The sequence below is a fragment of the Pelophylax lessonae genome (assembly GCF_965119305.1).
Source record: "Pelophylax lessonae genome assembly, chromosome: 7".
Lineage (NCBI taxonomy): Eukaryota > Metazoa > Chordata > Amphibia > Anura > Ranidae > Pelophylax > Pelophylax lessonae.
Window position 1 is genome coordinate 51,953,468 of NC_138774.1, and position 15,855 is coordinate 51,969,322.

The 15,855-nt window shown below is 41.1% G+C and overlaps 1 protein-coding gene across 2 annotated transcripts in view; it reads right to left on the reverse strand.

The window, feature by feature from the left end:
• Positions 1 to 3,776, reverse strand: part of EGFL8 (EGF like domain multiple 8) — a 120,157-nt gene extending 116,381 nt beyond the window's left edge. The window contains exon 1 of one of the 2 annotated variants that reach the window (XM_082263876.1): positions 3,622 to 3,776. The gene's annotated coding sequence lies outside the window, so the exon portion shown is untranslated. The remainder of the gene's footprint in view (positions 1 to 3,621) is intronic. The other variant, XM_082263877.1, reaches the window with a different exon arrangement.
• Between the last annotated feature and the right edge of the window lie 12,079 nt (positions 3,777 to 15,855).

A 15,855-nucleotide genomic window follows, 5' to 3' on the forward strand; every position in this document is an offset into this window, starting at 1 on the left:
GGAACATACCTTTTAGTCTAGGCAACGAGGAAAGCCAAGTGTCTTCCCCTCGTGAGCGCGTAAACTCCGAGTGGCAGAGGTTGTCCCTAAGGCTCGGTGCCCGTTTAGCTGTAAGTAAGGGACGTGGTCCGACAATGCGTTCAATTAGAGGAGAAATTGTAAGGACCTGCCAATGTTTATTCAACACAGTCCTGACTTGCTCCCATTGCGTGCCGAAAGGTGTGATAATGCGGGGATGGGTAGTCTCTTTGGAAGTTTTTTTAGGAATTGAGTTGTCACCCTTACCAAGGAGGGTTGTCCTGGGTCTCAAGGCCACTTTTTTGCGTGCTCGTTTGATAGTTTGGTGTGTATAGCCCCTTTCATGAAATCTCTTATGGAGCTGCCTAGCTTCGACTTGGTAGTCCTCTGGGTCAGAGCAATTCCTTTTGTGACGGAGAAATTGACCCACTGGAATGCTCTGGACCAGGGGTCTAGGGTGGTGGCTGCTTGCCGCTAGGAGTGTGTTAGCTGCTGTCTCCTTACGGTATGTGGTTGTTTTTAACCTACCACCCTCATTGGAAATGAGCAGGTCTAAGAAAGGAAGGTGATTGAAAGAGGCATTAAACGTCAGTTTGATGTTACGATTGTTGTCGTTGAGCTCATGCATGAATTCCTCCAGTTCATATTGGGTACCGCCCCAGAGGAGCAGGACATCGTCGATGTACCTCAGCCACATGCGTGAATGGCTGAGGTACATCGGGGATGGGTAGACCACCTGTTCCTCCCAGAGTCCCAAGTGGAGGCACGCGTAGGCCGGGGCCCACGGTGCCCCCATCGATGTGCCTCTAATTTGTTGGTAATAGTTATGTAAAAATTGAAAGTAATTGTGTTGGAGTAAGAATTCAAGGAGCTCAACAACAAATTCATTATGTGCCCCCAGGTGTGGATGGTGCCGATCAAGGAAGTAGGTGACTGCCTGTAGGCCCCACTCATGTGGGATGGAAGTATATAAACTTTCCACATCGATCCCAACTAGGGTGATGTTATACATATTGGAAGTTTGTGATAATTTAAAGAGGACATCTCTGGTGTCCTGTACAAAAGAAGGTAGGTTAGTCACCATCTCCTTGATCAGCACATCAATAAATTGGCCCACCCTTTCGAGTGGTCCCCCTATCGCTGAGACAATGGGTCTACCTGGGGGGTTGTTCAAGGATTTGTGCAGTTTAGGGATGATGTAAAAAGTTGGGGTGTTATAACTCTTTACAGTCAAATGGTCTGCCTCTCTCTTGGAGATCAGGTCTGCCTCCCTGGCAAGGAGGATCTTCTGGTTAAGGGCAGCGACAAGGGAGGGAAAGGGGTTCCCCCGGAGCTTTAAATATGTGTTAGTATCACTAAGTTGTCTAAACACCTCACGGGTGTACATTTCTTCGCTCATGAGGACCACATTGCCTCCCTTGTCACTGCCCTTAATGACCACACCGGTGGCTTCTTTCAATTCCTTAAGGGCTATCCTCTCCGCCTTAGAAAGGTTATCCTGCCCTTCCCTAGTCCATTTTATTTTGGTAAGATCTTGTTGGACTAGATCCAAGAATATTTTTATATTTTTATGTTTGGAAAGGGAGGGCATCTTTTTGGACCTGATCTGGAGGTTGGCATCCCTTCGTATGGGCTCATCGGATAGGTTATCTGTCTCAATTTCATTGCCCTCCAAAAGAAGGGAAGCCAAGATTTCCAATACCTCGGCGTCTTCCTCTGATGGAGGGACGCTTTGGTCCGGAGAGCCATCTTCCCTGTTGTGCCATATCCTAAACAGTACCTTTCTAAGAAACAAGCAAATGTCTTTGTAGACATCAAACTCTGTCATGGAAGAGGTGGGTGCAAAAGAGAGTCCCTTACTGAGTAATTTAATATGTCTCTCTTGTAGATTAAATGTTGAGAGATTCACCACTCTGAGGTCACTGGACGTGGTCTCTAGCGGTATTTCCTCAGGGTGTTGGATCTGGTTTCCCTTTGGGGGCCTGGGTTGTTTTGAGTGTCCCCGCATTTGTTCTTGGGGTTTCCCCTGCCCCTCTGCGACCCCCCCACAGGTTCCGTATGTTGGGGATGTATTTCCCCTGCAGTTGGGTCTGATCCCGGGACTAAAAAAGTGACCGATTTTTCAGTACTATCAGATTCACTACCAGATGACTGTCCCCTATGTCGGCTTGATTTTCTATTTTTATTGTATCTACTTCTGGATCTGCTACGGTTCCTGGTGATTGTGGGATTAAATAAATCCTCACTTTCACAATCAACTAGATTCTGTCTAAACTTATTCTGTTTAGTCAATTTTAGATTTTTTTGAGTTTTCTCGACTAAATACGTGGATGAAATAAATATAAGGCACCTGTTTTTTCTAGCAAACAATTTGTATTTCCATTCATCCATTCCTGAAATTTACACAGTTCTGCCACATACCACAGCCCTGCTGCCAGGGCAGGGGGCCTGATTTCTCTCAGCTGAACAGGTTTTGTCCCTCTCCAGCCTGTGATTGGAGAGTGAAAAGAGAAACAGTAGGTTGATGAGCTAATCTCTCACTCTGCTCTCTCCTCCTATCAACATGCTACTTGCTAGCACATGAGCACTGCAGCTCAAATGATTGGCTCGCTATTCCTTTTCCTCTTCTTGAGCTTAGCTGTGCTCATGGGCATCCACAGAACTTTTTTCAGGGGGGAGCAACATTTTAAGGTCGCCAATGCTCTGCCCTTTTTCAACAATGTCATGAAGGGGAGGGGCTTATTCCGTATACTTATTTTGAGTATTCATTTTTAAAGAGCAAACAGGAGCATTTATTTTTAAAGCATTTGTTAACCTTAAAAAAAAAATTGATCCTGTTCCCTTAAAGCATGCTATACAACACAGTGCTTGTGCTGTGTAATTTGGCCCCTTCTATCACCTAAAATACCTGGCTGATCGTGCCTGGCTATGTCCTCCCCTCTATAAACTGACCACGGTATACCATGGTGACTAAGCCTTGACACTGTGGTCAGTTTATGTGCCTCCGTCATACATAGCTTTCCTGTCCTCCTCTGTCCTCTCTGCTGCAGGCAGCTGTCAGATGGGGAGAGGAGAGAAACAACGGGTCACGTGAGCGGCCTCAGCCCTCTGAAAACTGGTAAAGAATGGCTTATTTTTTTAAAACACAGACTCTGGGGCAAACAGGATTATTAAAAAGTCCAGACAGGATGGTATAAAGTGGCTTAACAATAACTTTAAAGGGGAAAGTTGAGATTCCAGGGGGGGCATTTGTCCCCCCTTGCCCCTACCTGCGGATGCCCATGGCTGTGCTGAAGTTGAAACCAGGTCACATGTAGGTACTTACACTAATTACATTTAAAAAATGTATTTAATTATGCAATATTAATCACAGAGCTGCATTAATTCGTGTTTTATATCTGCTTGGAGTAAACATAGCAATGGTAAGTCAAAGTATCTGCTTATTGAAAACCAGCTGTACACTATTGGATCTAGTATCACTGCTGAGGCACAAGGCACTTTTATAACTATAGATCGTTTCAAGAATGATTAGATAACAGGTACACTTTAGTAGACAGATATAGACAGTAAATTATTATTTTTTATAATGGAAGTAACACTTACCCTGTTTTCTGGCTTAGTTCGAAATAAAGCACAAGGTTAAATATCTTCTTTCTAATTCCTTTTGCCTCACAGCCGGCATGGAGTCATCATTCATGTGATAAATAGATATCTGGACAGAGAAATGATCTTCTGATCTGTCACATGGACTGCGCTGCTTGACACAGACAAAAATTAATTAAAAAATGAAGCAAAGAAAATCGGTGAAAACATGGTACAGATACCCAGCTTAACCTATGAGGGCCTTTATTTTCTATAATAAAAATGTGACCTCTGATTGCTATAGACCTACACACAGCAACTGCATGTTTGCTAAAATGTTTATCAATCAGCCCCTTGGGGTTATTGGAGAAAGTACAATATGGATGAGACCAATAGCAGAGAAATGGCACAACAATGGGCATTGATGGTATAGATGATCATGGTAAAACAGTTCTTTGTGGGGGTTACAAAGGAAAAAGAGTCCTGAACACTGGGTGGTGTTTGGCATGAACTGTAATTCCAATATCCTTGAGACTCAACGCAAGGTACAGGATGGTGATAGCAGTGGGATCCATCTTCTTAGAAAAAGAGTATAGCTAGAACTGAGGAACAGGGTGGGGCTAGCTCTGAGAACAAACACTAATGAGTGGGGCTAGCACTGAGACCCATCAATGAAGAGGAGGTGGGATCAGCACTGAGACCCAACATTGTAGAATGGGTAAGCCTAGCACTAAGAGCCAACACTGTGGAGAGGGCGAGGCTAACACGGACATGCCACACTGGAGAGCAGTATGGGATAGCAGTGAGACTCAACACGGAAGACAGAGTGGGTCTAGCACTGAGATCCAGCACTGGAGAAAGGGTGGGTTTAGCATTGATACACAACACTGGAAAGAGGGTGAGGCTGGCACTGACCCAAAACTGGAGGAACCCAACCCTGGATAGTGGGTGGGTCTAGTGCTTAGATCAAATACTGGAGAGAAGGAGGGGCTAGCACTGAGACCCAATACTGGAGATAGGATGGGGCTGGCAATGATACCCAACAGTGGAGAGTAGGTGAGGCTAGCACTGAGACCCAACACTTGAGAGAGGGTGAGGCTAGCACTGACACAACACTGGTGAGGCTCAACATTGGCAAGTGTGTGGGCCCAGTGCTGAGACCCAACACTAGATAGAGGGTGGTTCTAGCACTGAAATCCAACACTGCAGAGAGGGTGTGCCTAGCATTGACTTCCAACACTGGAGAAAGGGTGAGGTTAGCACTGAGGTCCAACACTGGAAAGAGGGTGAGGCTAGCACTGACCCAACACTGGAGGCATTCCACATTGGAAAGTAGGTGGGCCTAGCGCTCAGACCAAACACTGTAGAGAAGGAAGGGCTAGCACAAAGAACCAACACTGGAGAGGGGGTTATGCTTGCACTGAGACTCAACACTGGAAATAGGATGGGGCTAGCACACAAGCACTGAAGATGGATGGGGATAGTACTGAGAGCCCCAACTTGAGAGGCTAGCACTGAGATGTAACACTTGAAAGTAGGATGGGCTAGCTTTGGGATTTAACACTGGAGAGAAGGAGAAGCTAGCACTGAGATCCAACACTGGAGAGACACAACACTGGCAATTTAGTGGGCCTGGCATTGAGACCCAACACTGGAGAGAGGTGGGTCCAGCATGGAGACCCAGCACGGGAGAGAGGGTGGGGCTAACACTAAGACCCAACATTAGTGAGGTGGGGAACTTTTAAAGAGAACCAACACTGGTGAGAGAGGAACTAATACAGAGACTTAACAGAGGTGATGGGATAAGGTTCGTACGAAGACACAATAATGGTCAGGGAGTGCTAGTCCTAGACCCAACACTGGTTAGAGGGTAGGGCCTTTCTGATGCCCAACACTGGTGAGAAGATTTAGCCAGCAGTGACGAATGGATGAAAAGGTGGAGCTAGGACTGAGACCTAACAGAGTTGGGGGGAAGGGGCCAGTACTGAGACACAATAGTGGTTATAGAGTGCAAGCACTCAACACTGGTGAGATGGTGAAGTTAGCAGTAACCAATGGATAAAAGGGTGGAGGTAGCACTGAGACCCAGCACTGGTGAAAGGGTGGCGCTAGCACTCAGACCCAACACTGGTGAAAGGGTGGAGCTAGCAATAAGACCCAACACTGGTGAAAGGGTGGAGCTAGCAATAAGACCCAAGACTGGTGAAAGGGTGGAGCTAGCAAAAGGACCCAACACTGGTGAAAGGGTGGAGCTAGGACTGAGAGCCAACCATGGTGAGAGGCTAAAACTAAACCCAACGCCAGCAAAAGGGCAGAAGTGTCATCCAGATGGCCCTCATAAAACTTGCCCACTTATCTAATGGGTTCATTAACCTTAGACTAAGAGGTTATTTGTGATGAGTTACAGTGGACTTCGTCCAGACTATTGAACTGATCATAGGGAGGAATAACAAAAACTGAAAAAAAAATGGAGAAAATGAAGCAAGTAACCTGATTGGATACGGAGGATAGTAATTGCTTTGATGAGCTGCTATCAGTTCAGATAGCTGTAGTTTTATCTTCTGAAATAATTTATTTGATATGCTTGGTTTGTAGACTTATCAACATTTGGAATACGTGTTGACTTGCCTTTGCATTAACCAGAATGGGAATTTGTTTTGTTCTGTTCTGCTTAAACTGAGTTTGTTGGTTCAAGCTTTATTTTTAACTCCATTTCTCCTAAATCATGTGATCATTTTCAGTAAATGCTTCACATGTACACACTGGGAGGAGGGCGGGGGGTGTAAAAATTTTGGACTTTGTCTAACTGGGGGAGGTGAAACTCACTGTTTATTCTTTTTAGAAGGGGCAGAGTTAAAAGCAAGCTGCAGGCAAAAAGCTAAATACATTAATTTACCTGCCAGAGGATTCGTATTTCTGTCCATCCAGGCATGGGATTTACACAGCTCTGCTACACAGCATAGCTCTGTCTGGAAGGGGAGGGCACCTAATTTTTTTTTTATGCCCCAGCCTATGATTGGGCAGTGAAAAGAGTAGCAGCACACTGAGGAGCTCATCTATATGTCACTCTACTCCTCTATTCTCCATAGATTTCTACTGGTCTGTAGCCTTCATTCCTTATTTATTCTCTCTTTCTTTTGCCTTCAAAAATATAAAAAAAAGTAAATACATACAATCTTATAATCTTATTACATATATATCACCCCCCCCCCCCAGAAAGAAACACCACCACCAGTAACCTTTCCCACTTCCCCTGGATCGCTCTTCTATTTATCCATACACACACAATCTCATCTATTTACCACCATGCCCCCTAATTCTTATTTCTATATGAATAAAAGCAAATTTATGCAGCGCTAGCAACAAATTTGTGATAAAAATTAATTGAGATGAAACCAATCATATAAATTCAATATTAATAAAATATATCGATCACATTAAAGTGCATAAATATTCTATAATGATAAAATATAGTGCATGATTAAACTCAAAATTAATAAATATAATTTCCAAGTGAAAAATTTAAAGTGCATAAATAAATATAATTTGCATTAATAAATATAATTTCCAAGTGAAGAAATTAAAGTGCATAAATGGTGAAATACAGTCTTAATGATGATCCGAAAAGGTGCCAAAGTGCCAAGTGAATAAGGTGCTTGTGAGGTGAAGGTGCCCTCTTGGTTCCCCACTCACCGGAATTAGATTGTATAAAAGCCCTTGGTTTTATTGCACATTTGCCCAGGATCTGATGTGGGATTCCTCCGATGTGACCTCCGTGTTGAAATCGTCCCCGATATCACCATTAAAAGAAAAGAGGGCCATACATCGTGAAGTACGTAAGGTGTATTTTATTTCCCCAAAAGCGATTTAATACTTACAAGATAAAAATGAAAAAATGGCATATAGCAAACAAAGCGAGTGGCGCCGCTATTAGCGTGAGTTCCACATACAGGAAGTTCCCGACCGGAAATGACGTTACGTCCGCAACCGGAAGTGCGTCAACGCGTTTCGCCGTCACACACAGCGTCTTCAAAGGACATCACTTCCTGTTGACAGAGGCTCTTTATACCATAGCCTCTCATACATCATATCCGGATTTATTTAGGAACGTAACTTTACTTATCTAAAATTCATTGGTCATATGTCCACTATTGGTCTAGCGATATTAATCAACTATACCAGAAATTGCAAATAAACTTATTTAATGATTTTAAAATTACATGGACGTTTACTATATCCGGGCGTAACTTCCTGTTTACAAATATAGAATCCTATTATACACTCGCAATATACAATCATCATATTAATATACAATAAAACCTATAGAGTTCAAACTATTAAGATTCCTAGTGCCATTTAACTATTTAAGATATTAAGTTTGAATTATTATTATATTGTACTATATTAAGGTATATGGATAATGTAAAATAATTGGCAATAATAATGGTATTAAAATTTATTTATATTATATTATATAATTTATATAACTATATAATAATTAGCAATAAGAACAGTAATAAAATTTATTTATATTGTCAGGGGTATAATAATACCATGTTATTAAAACAACTTTTATTAAATATATTAAAAAATGTTAAAACATAAATTGTTAAAACCAAAGAGAGGAGGCAAAAACATAAATAACTATTTTTAAATTAATTAAGGAGAGTTCTATGGAGCAGAAGGAGGTTATTAGTCTTATATATTTTGTTAAAATTAACATAGAGGAATATATATATATTAAATTATTATTTTCAGGCTAACAAATATTTTTCATTAAAAAACATTATAAAATGTAATTTAAAGGAGGGTGAGAAATTAATAATATTCAGTATTTTTCATAATTATTCTACCAATCAGATAAGTCAGAGAAGGCATTATTATAAATCTAAGATATATAAAAATTATTTAAAGGAGGGTGAAAAATTGATAATAATCAGTAATATTTCATAATTATTCTACCAATCAGATAAAAAGCAGTTCACATCTACATCCACATTAAAACCTTTGGGCTGGAGTGTTTCCAACCGGTGAATCCATTGTGTTTCGTTTTGTGACACTGCTTGTTTTAGGTTACCACCTCTCCAATGGGGTTCAATTTTATCAATTGCACAAAAGGATAATAAGGTGGGATTACTTTGGTGGACCAGTTTAAAATGGTGGGACAGACTGTGGTTTTTAAAACCTTTCTTAATGTTTGAAACGTGTTCCCTAAGTCTTATCCTCAACTCTCTGGTGGTCCTACCAACATACTGTAACCCGCAAGGGCATGAGAGGAGGTATGTCACATGCGTGGATGCACAAGTAATACATTTTTTTATTTGGTATGTTTTACCGTTAAAAGCAGATTTAAAAGTCGTATGTTTTCTTTTTCTAAATTTGGAGGTCCTGCATATCATGCATCTGCCACAGCTGAAAAACCCATCCTGATCCCAGAACGTACCTATTTTTGTGGGCGGATTAACTACATTGTGGGCTAGCTGCAGTCTTAATGTTTTGGGTTTCGTGTATATAAACTGTGGCTTGGATGGAAGGAGAGTTTTGAGAACATTGTCTTTTAATAGAAGGTGCCAGTGCTTTTTTAAAATCTTCTCCATTTGGGTATGTTGTCTTGAGAAGCTGGTCAGAAAGGCCATACTGTAATCTTTCTTTTCCTTTTCTCTCTTTTTAAATAAGTCCTTCCGTTTGATGTTTTTGACTTTATTTTTCGTATTTTCAAGATCTTTCTTTCTATAACCTTTTTCTTGGAATTTTTTAATGATTAAGTCGGCTTGTTCTTCATAATCGCTTTCTTTATCACAATTCCTCCTAATTCTCATTAGCTGGCTGCTAGGGATTGTATTTAGCCATCTGGGATGGTGACAACTGCCTATGGGGATGTAACCATTGGCATCTACTTCTTTAAAGTGAGTCTTAGTGCAAAGTCTGTTAAAATACTTAAAAATACTCAAATCTAAAAAATTAATACTTTCGGAACTTCTAGTGTGGGAGAAAGAGATATCATAGTGATTGTTACTCATAAAGTTTAAAAACTGGTTTAATGAGTTCTCGGTGCCTCTCCAAATAATAAAAATATCGTCTATGTATCTCTTGTAACTCATAAGTTCTTTTGGTCTGTTGTTAAAAATTTGCTCACTTTCCCACTTCCGCATAAAAATATTGGCTATTGAGGGAGCATATTTTGCTCCCATAGCCACTCCTTTCTTTTGTCTGTAATATTTTTTCTCATGCCAGAAGTAATTGTGGCTCATTGCGAGGTACAATCCTTGTAGTAAAAATTCTTTTTGTTTGGTTTTTATTTCAGTTTGGTCTAGGGCCCATTTGGCAGCTCTCAGTGCGTGTTCCTGTTTTATATTCGTATATAGGGAATTGACATCTACTCCCACTAGAATGTCATTCTCCTCTATCTTAATGTCTTTAATTATTTCCATCAAGTGTTTGCTATCACGCAAGTAGGCCTGGCCTTCCTGTGCCAACGGCTGGAAAAAACAATCCAGGTATTCGCCCAAACGTGACAAGAGGGAATTCACCCCACTGACAATGGGCCTACCGGGCGGATGTTCCTTGTTCTTATGGATCTTCGGTAGTTGATATATTACTGGTACTTTTGGCGCATCTGGTACCAAGTATCTGCTTTCTTTCTTATTTATAATATTTTCTTTCTTTGCCCATTTTATTAATCTCATTAGTTTTGCTTTATATTTCTTGGTGGGGTTCTCTTTTAGTTTTTCATATGTGTCATGATCATTAACCAATCGATTGAGTTCGTCTAAGTAATCTTTTTTGTTCAAAATTACAAGGCCGCCCCCTTTATCTGCGGCTCTAATTACTATATCTTTTCTTTTTTCCAAGGATTTGAGGCCTCTTTCTATGTCTTCTTTTTTTCTTGAATTTTTTATTTTCAGACTTTCCAGATCATTCTCCACCATAGTCTTAAAAACATCTAAAAACTGGTTGTTTAAAATTTTTTAGGATTAAAAACAGACTTATTTCTCAATTGTGTGTATAAAAACTCTCCTGAGGGTGTAATGTCTTCTTTCTTTTTTCCTGCATAGTATTTTTTTATATTTAATTTCCTCACAAATTTTTGAATGTCGATATATATGTGTCGAACTTGTTTAGGTTTTTTTCAGGTGCATATTTTAATCCCAGACTCAAAACTTTTAATTCATCTTCGGTAAAAGTGGCACTGCTTAAATTAAAAATTCCATCCGTTAGTTTGTTCTTTTTCTTTTTCTGCCCTCCTCTACATCCTCTCTTTCTTCTTCTCTTTCCTCCCTTGTGTATTGTGTTTGCTCCATCTGGGTCCATGGTCTCCAATCGTCTCTCCTGTCCAGATAGTAAGGATTTCCTCCTCCTCCTCTGTAGTTGGGGGCTCCTCTTCCTCTCCATGGGGGTCTGCCTGATCCCCTCCTCTGAAAATCCCCCCTGTAGTTATTGTAACCATAGTAACCTCTGCCTCCCCTGAATCCTCCATTATTCTGTGGGCGTCTTGTACCGCGATGACCCCTATAATTGTTAGCATTATTGTACCCCTGTGGTTGGGGGTATTGTTGTTGGGGATAATGTTGTTGCGGAGTTTCATCCCTTAATGCTGTAAACCTGTTGTTGGTTGGAACATTGTATTGTATCTTATTTCTATATATCTCTCTGATCTCCTAAATTTTACCCAGTCTTTCCAAAAAGCTTTCAGCTTATCTAGAGAATCTTACCAGGTATGCATTATCTCTTTGACGCCGTAGATAGTATCAACTTTTGGGGCCCATTCCCTGATACTAGGTATTTTTTCCTTCCCCGTTATATCTTGTATAGTATCAATAATCAATTAAGATGATCCGCACAACCCGTTGCTGCTCTTAAAAATCTTTATGTTTATTGGAAAACCACAGTGTACAAACACAGATAAAACCAGTTGACGGGTTTTAGCCCCAAGGCCTTAATCATAATGACTAAGGCCTTGTAGGCTGAAACGTGTCAACTGTTTTTTATGCATTTGTACACTGCAGTTTTTCAATAAACATGACGATTTTTAAGAGCAGCAACTGGTTGTGCGGATCATCTTAATAGATTATTTCTTACAGACAAACAACTGTGGATCAAGCACCCGTGAGCTCTGCTGACATTTTTGTGTATACGTAGGTAGTAGCACTGATTCTCTTGTTTATAGTATCAATAATCCCTTCCCAATTGGCAATGCCACCATATGTGCCCCAAAGTACCTAATTCTCTACATCTCCTCCAGCGTAGAGAGGACGCCTCCCCTTGAAACTTCTGAGCTAATACTGAGCTTGTAAGCCATCTTGTCACAACCTTAAAGCTCATCTCCTTTGTTTTCAGATCTACCAAAGAAAAGCTCACCCTCTTTATTATTTTTAGTCTCTGGTGTTAATTCTCCAGCAACCAAAGCTCCTGCTCCCACTTGCTCACATATGAAAGTATTTTTGGTTTTATTTCTCTAATTAGTACACTGTAAATAAGAGAAATTAAATGTTGAACATTTCCTGGGGAGCTGAAAAGTTTTTCTATTGGTAATAAGTAATCTCCGGAACATATTGGATGAGGTAAAGAAGCTATAAAGTGCTGTATTTGCTCATATCTTCAACTGTCTAGGAGTCTGGACATACACTGTGTGAGAGCTGATTGGAGGAAAGGCACCCCCCCCTTGCACTTAGGTAGAGGAACAAAGAAACATGCAGAGCTGTACTGTGAATAGAAAAGCTCTCTGCTTATCTATCTCTAAGCTCCCTCTCTGACACAAATTTTGCATTTAGATGCATTACACACAGAGTGATATATTTCAAGCATTTCATTCTTTTAATTTTGATGATTATGGCTTACAGCCAGTGAAAACCCAAAATTCAGTATCTCAGAAAATCAGAATATTATATAAGACCAATAAAACAAAAAGGGATTTTAATGCAGAAATGTTGGCTTACTGAAAAGTATGTCCATGTACAGTATAGTATGCACTCAGTACTTGGTTGGGGCTCCTTTTGCATGAATTATTGCATCAATGTGGCGTGGCATGGAGGCGATCAGCCTGTGGCACTGCTGAGGTGTTATTGAAGCCCACGTTGTTTTGCCAGTCAGTGATAATTTGGGGAGCCATGTCATCTGCTGGTGTTGGTCCACTGTTTTATCAAGTCCAAAGTCAGCGCAGCCCTCTACCAGGAAATTCTAGAGCACTTCATGCTTCCCTCTGCTGACCAGCTTTATGGAGATGCTGATTTTATTTTCCAGCAGGACTTGGCACCCTCCCACACTGCCAAAAGTACCAATATCTGGTATTCAGAAACATGTCGTGCGCCCATCCGCTTCAGGGTGACACTGCCGCAGTCTTCCACTCTACTCCCACATTACAGCTCCGTTGGGGACCCGGACAGCCATAGGAGACAGCCGGCACCTCTCCTCCTGTGACTGATGACTTTCCTCGGTTCTGCCTTACATGTGGAGGGACGGCACCACCTGGAGGAGTCTTTCATTATACTTGTCACTACAGCCTTCTTACATCTGGCTTCCTGTGAATTGCTGCATTTTGTTTTATATACCCTAAATAAAGCTGTCTGCACTTAGAGCGCTTTTCTGTTGTTTTTATATTTTTTTTAATACCTAATTTAATGATCATGGTATCACTGTGCTTGATTGGCCAGCAAACTCGCCTGACCTAAACCCCATAGAGAATCTGTGGGGTATTGTCAAGAGGAAGATGAGAGACACCAGACCCAATGATGCAGATGAGCTGAAGGCCGCTATAAAAGCAACTTGGGCTTCCAGAACACCTCAGCAGTGCGGACAGCCTTCCCAGAAGAGTTGAAGCTGTTCTAGCTGCAAAGGGTGGGCCAACTCAATATTGAACCCTACGGACTAAGCAGTGGCGGTTTTAGGCATGGGCGAACGGGACAGCCGCCCGGGGCGGCATTTTTTCATGACACGTGGAGGGCGGCACACGAACTTGGAGGGGAAAAAAAATCATCTGTGCCGCTAAGCGGTTTTCTATTATCTATGATACCTGCGCCGCCCCTGCTGCTGAAGGAGCCGCACAGAAGCTGAGCGAGCGGAGAGGGGAGGGAGGGGATGAGGGGCGAGGGGGGAGGCGCAGAGTACAGTTCACCTCTCCCAAATGAAGCGGACAAGGAGGGGGCTAAACTATGTCAGTGACACACCTGACTTTCTTACAAATAACGCACATTTCATTCAAAATATTTTAAACACAGACCAATAATTTGCACATTTTTTTTATTTATTTAATTGTGTGAAATGGCTAATAAAAATAGGTAATAAAAAACGATTATGATGTGAAGGTGAATTGGTTTAGTCTTGACTTCTGGTCGTGAGTGACAGCGTTGGGGGATGGGAAATCTGTTGATTGCCGATTACTTAGTAAACACAGCGATGGAGAGAAAAAGGCCAAAGCTGTCAGGTGCCCAATTTAGGAAAAAAAGAAAAGAAGATGAGGAGAAACGGGCAAAAGATAAAGGTATGCAACAATATTCTCTCTGTATGATTAAGGTATTCATGTCATTGTGTTAATTAGTGGTCTAACGTTAACTCTTAGGTTTATTGTTAGCCTTCTTGCTTATGATGCATGCTATGCTTACCTTGCTAAAAAAAAAAAAAAAACACAGTAAAAGCCTAATATACAAACCATCACAGAAATTCTAATGGTTTCTATTAACCACTTGCCGACTGCTCAGTAGAGCAGTACTGCGGCAAAGTTGCTCAATAACGTCTGGTGATGTATTACTACGTCACCAGACATTCCCCTTTCTCGGCGGAGGCTCGCTCCCGCTGTGTTCAGCCACAGCGGGAGTCGGGCCAGGGGAGGAGCAGCGGCAACCGCCGCTGCTCTTCCCCAATCGTCGGGGAATCGAGTGTGGAGATCCGCCCGCTTGTGTAAACACAAGCGGGCAGATCTCCTAAGTGACAGGCAGGGTCAGATTGCAGGGTTCAGCATAGCTGAACCTGCGATCTGTCCCTGTGTCACTCAGTCACCTCCCCCCACACACGTCAGTAAGCACCAGGCATACATTAACCCCTCCCTTTCCAATAAAATTAACCCCTTCCCCGCCAGTGTCATTTTTACAGTAACAGTGCATATATATAGCACTGATTACTGCAGTAATGTTACTGGTACCCCAAAAAGTATCAAAAATGTCAGTCAAGGGTCCGATCTGTCCGCTGCAATGTCGCAGTCCCGCAAAAAAATATCGCAGATCGCCGCCATTACTCGTTAAAAAAAAAGCACCAAAAATGACAGAAATCTTTCCCTTAGTTAGTAAACGCAATAACTTTTGTGCAAACTAATCAAAATACGCTTATTGTGATTTCTTTTTACCAAACATAGGTAGCAGAAAACAAATTGGCCAAAAAATTAAAAAAATTTGATTTCTACATTTTTTTGGAGGGGAATTTCATATAAAAAAATGTGAAAAATATTGTTATATTTTCAGAATTTATGCTCTTTTTTTGTTTATAGCGCAAAAAGTAAAAATCGCACAGGTGATCAAATAACACCAAAAGAACACCAAAAGAAAGCTCTGTTTGTGGGAAAAAAAGGACGTAAATTTCGTTTGGGTACGGCGTCGCACGACCGCGCAATTGTCAGTTAAAGTCGCACAGTGCCGAATCGCAAAAAGTGGCTCAGACGTAAGACAGCAAAATCCTCCGGTGGTAAAGTGGTTAAATACCATTGTGAACCATTAACTTTTTTCCAGTGAAACTATTACAAAATTCCTTATTGTAGTGTGTTTTGGGCACTTTTCCAATAGGATTTACCATCCCACCCACCAATAGAATCCATCATATACCAGCAGACACTGTTCTGTTCTGCAGTGAAATAATTTAATTTTCTTTAGTGTGATTTATTCTATATTTTATTTGTATATTATTCTTAATAATTTAAAATATTTTTTCTTAAATAATATTGGTTTGTACAGAGTATATTTAAGTTTATTTTTTATTTTTTTTGCAAAAATTGGTCTGTTACGGAATGACATAGTATTACTACAATAAAACGTGTGGTGTGTACAAAATGTGAAGTTTTGTCATGTTATTTTTTTTTTTGGGGGGGGGGGGGGGCGCCGGGAGGGAGTCTCGCCCGGGGAGCAATTTAATGTAGAACCGCCACTGGGACTAAGACTGGGATGGCATTGAAGTTCATGTGCGTGTAAAGGCAGGCGTCCCAATACTTTTGGTAATATAGTGTATAATTCACTCTGTATAATGTATTTTAAGAAAGTGTTATTTTTTTCCCCA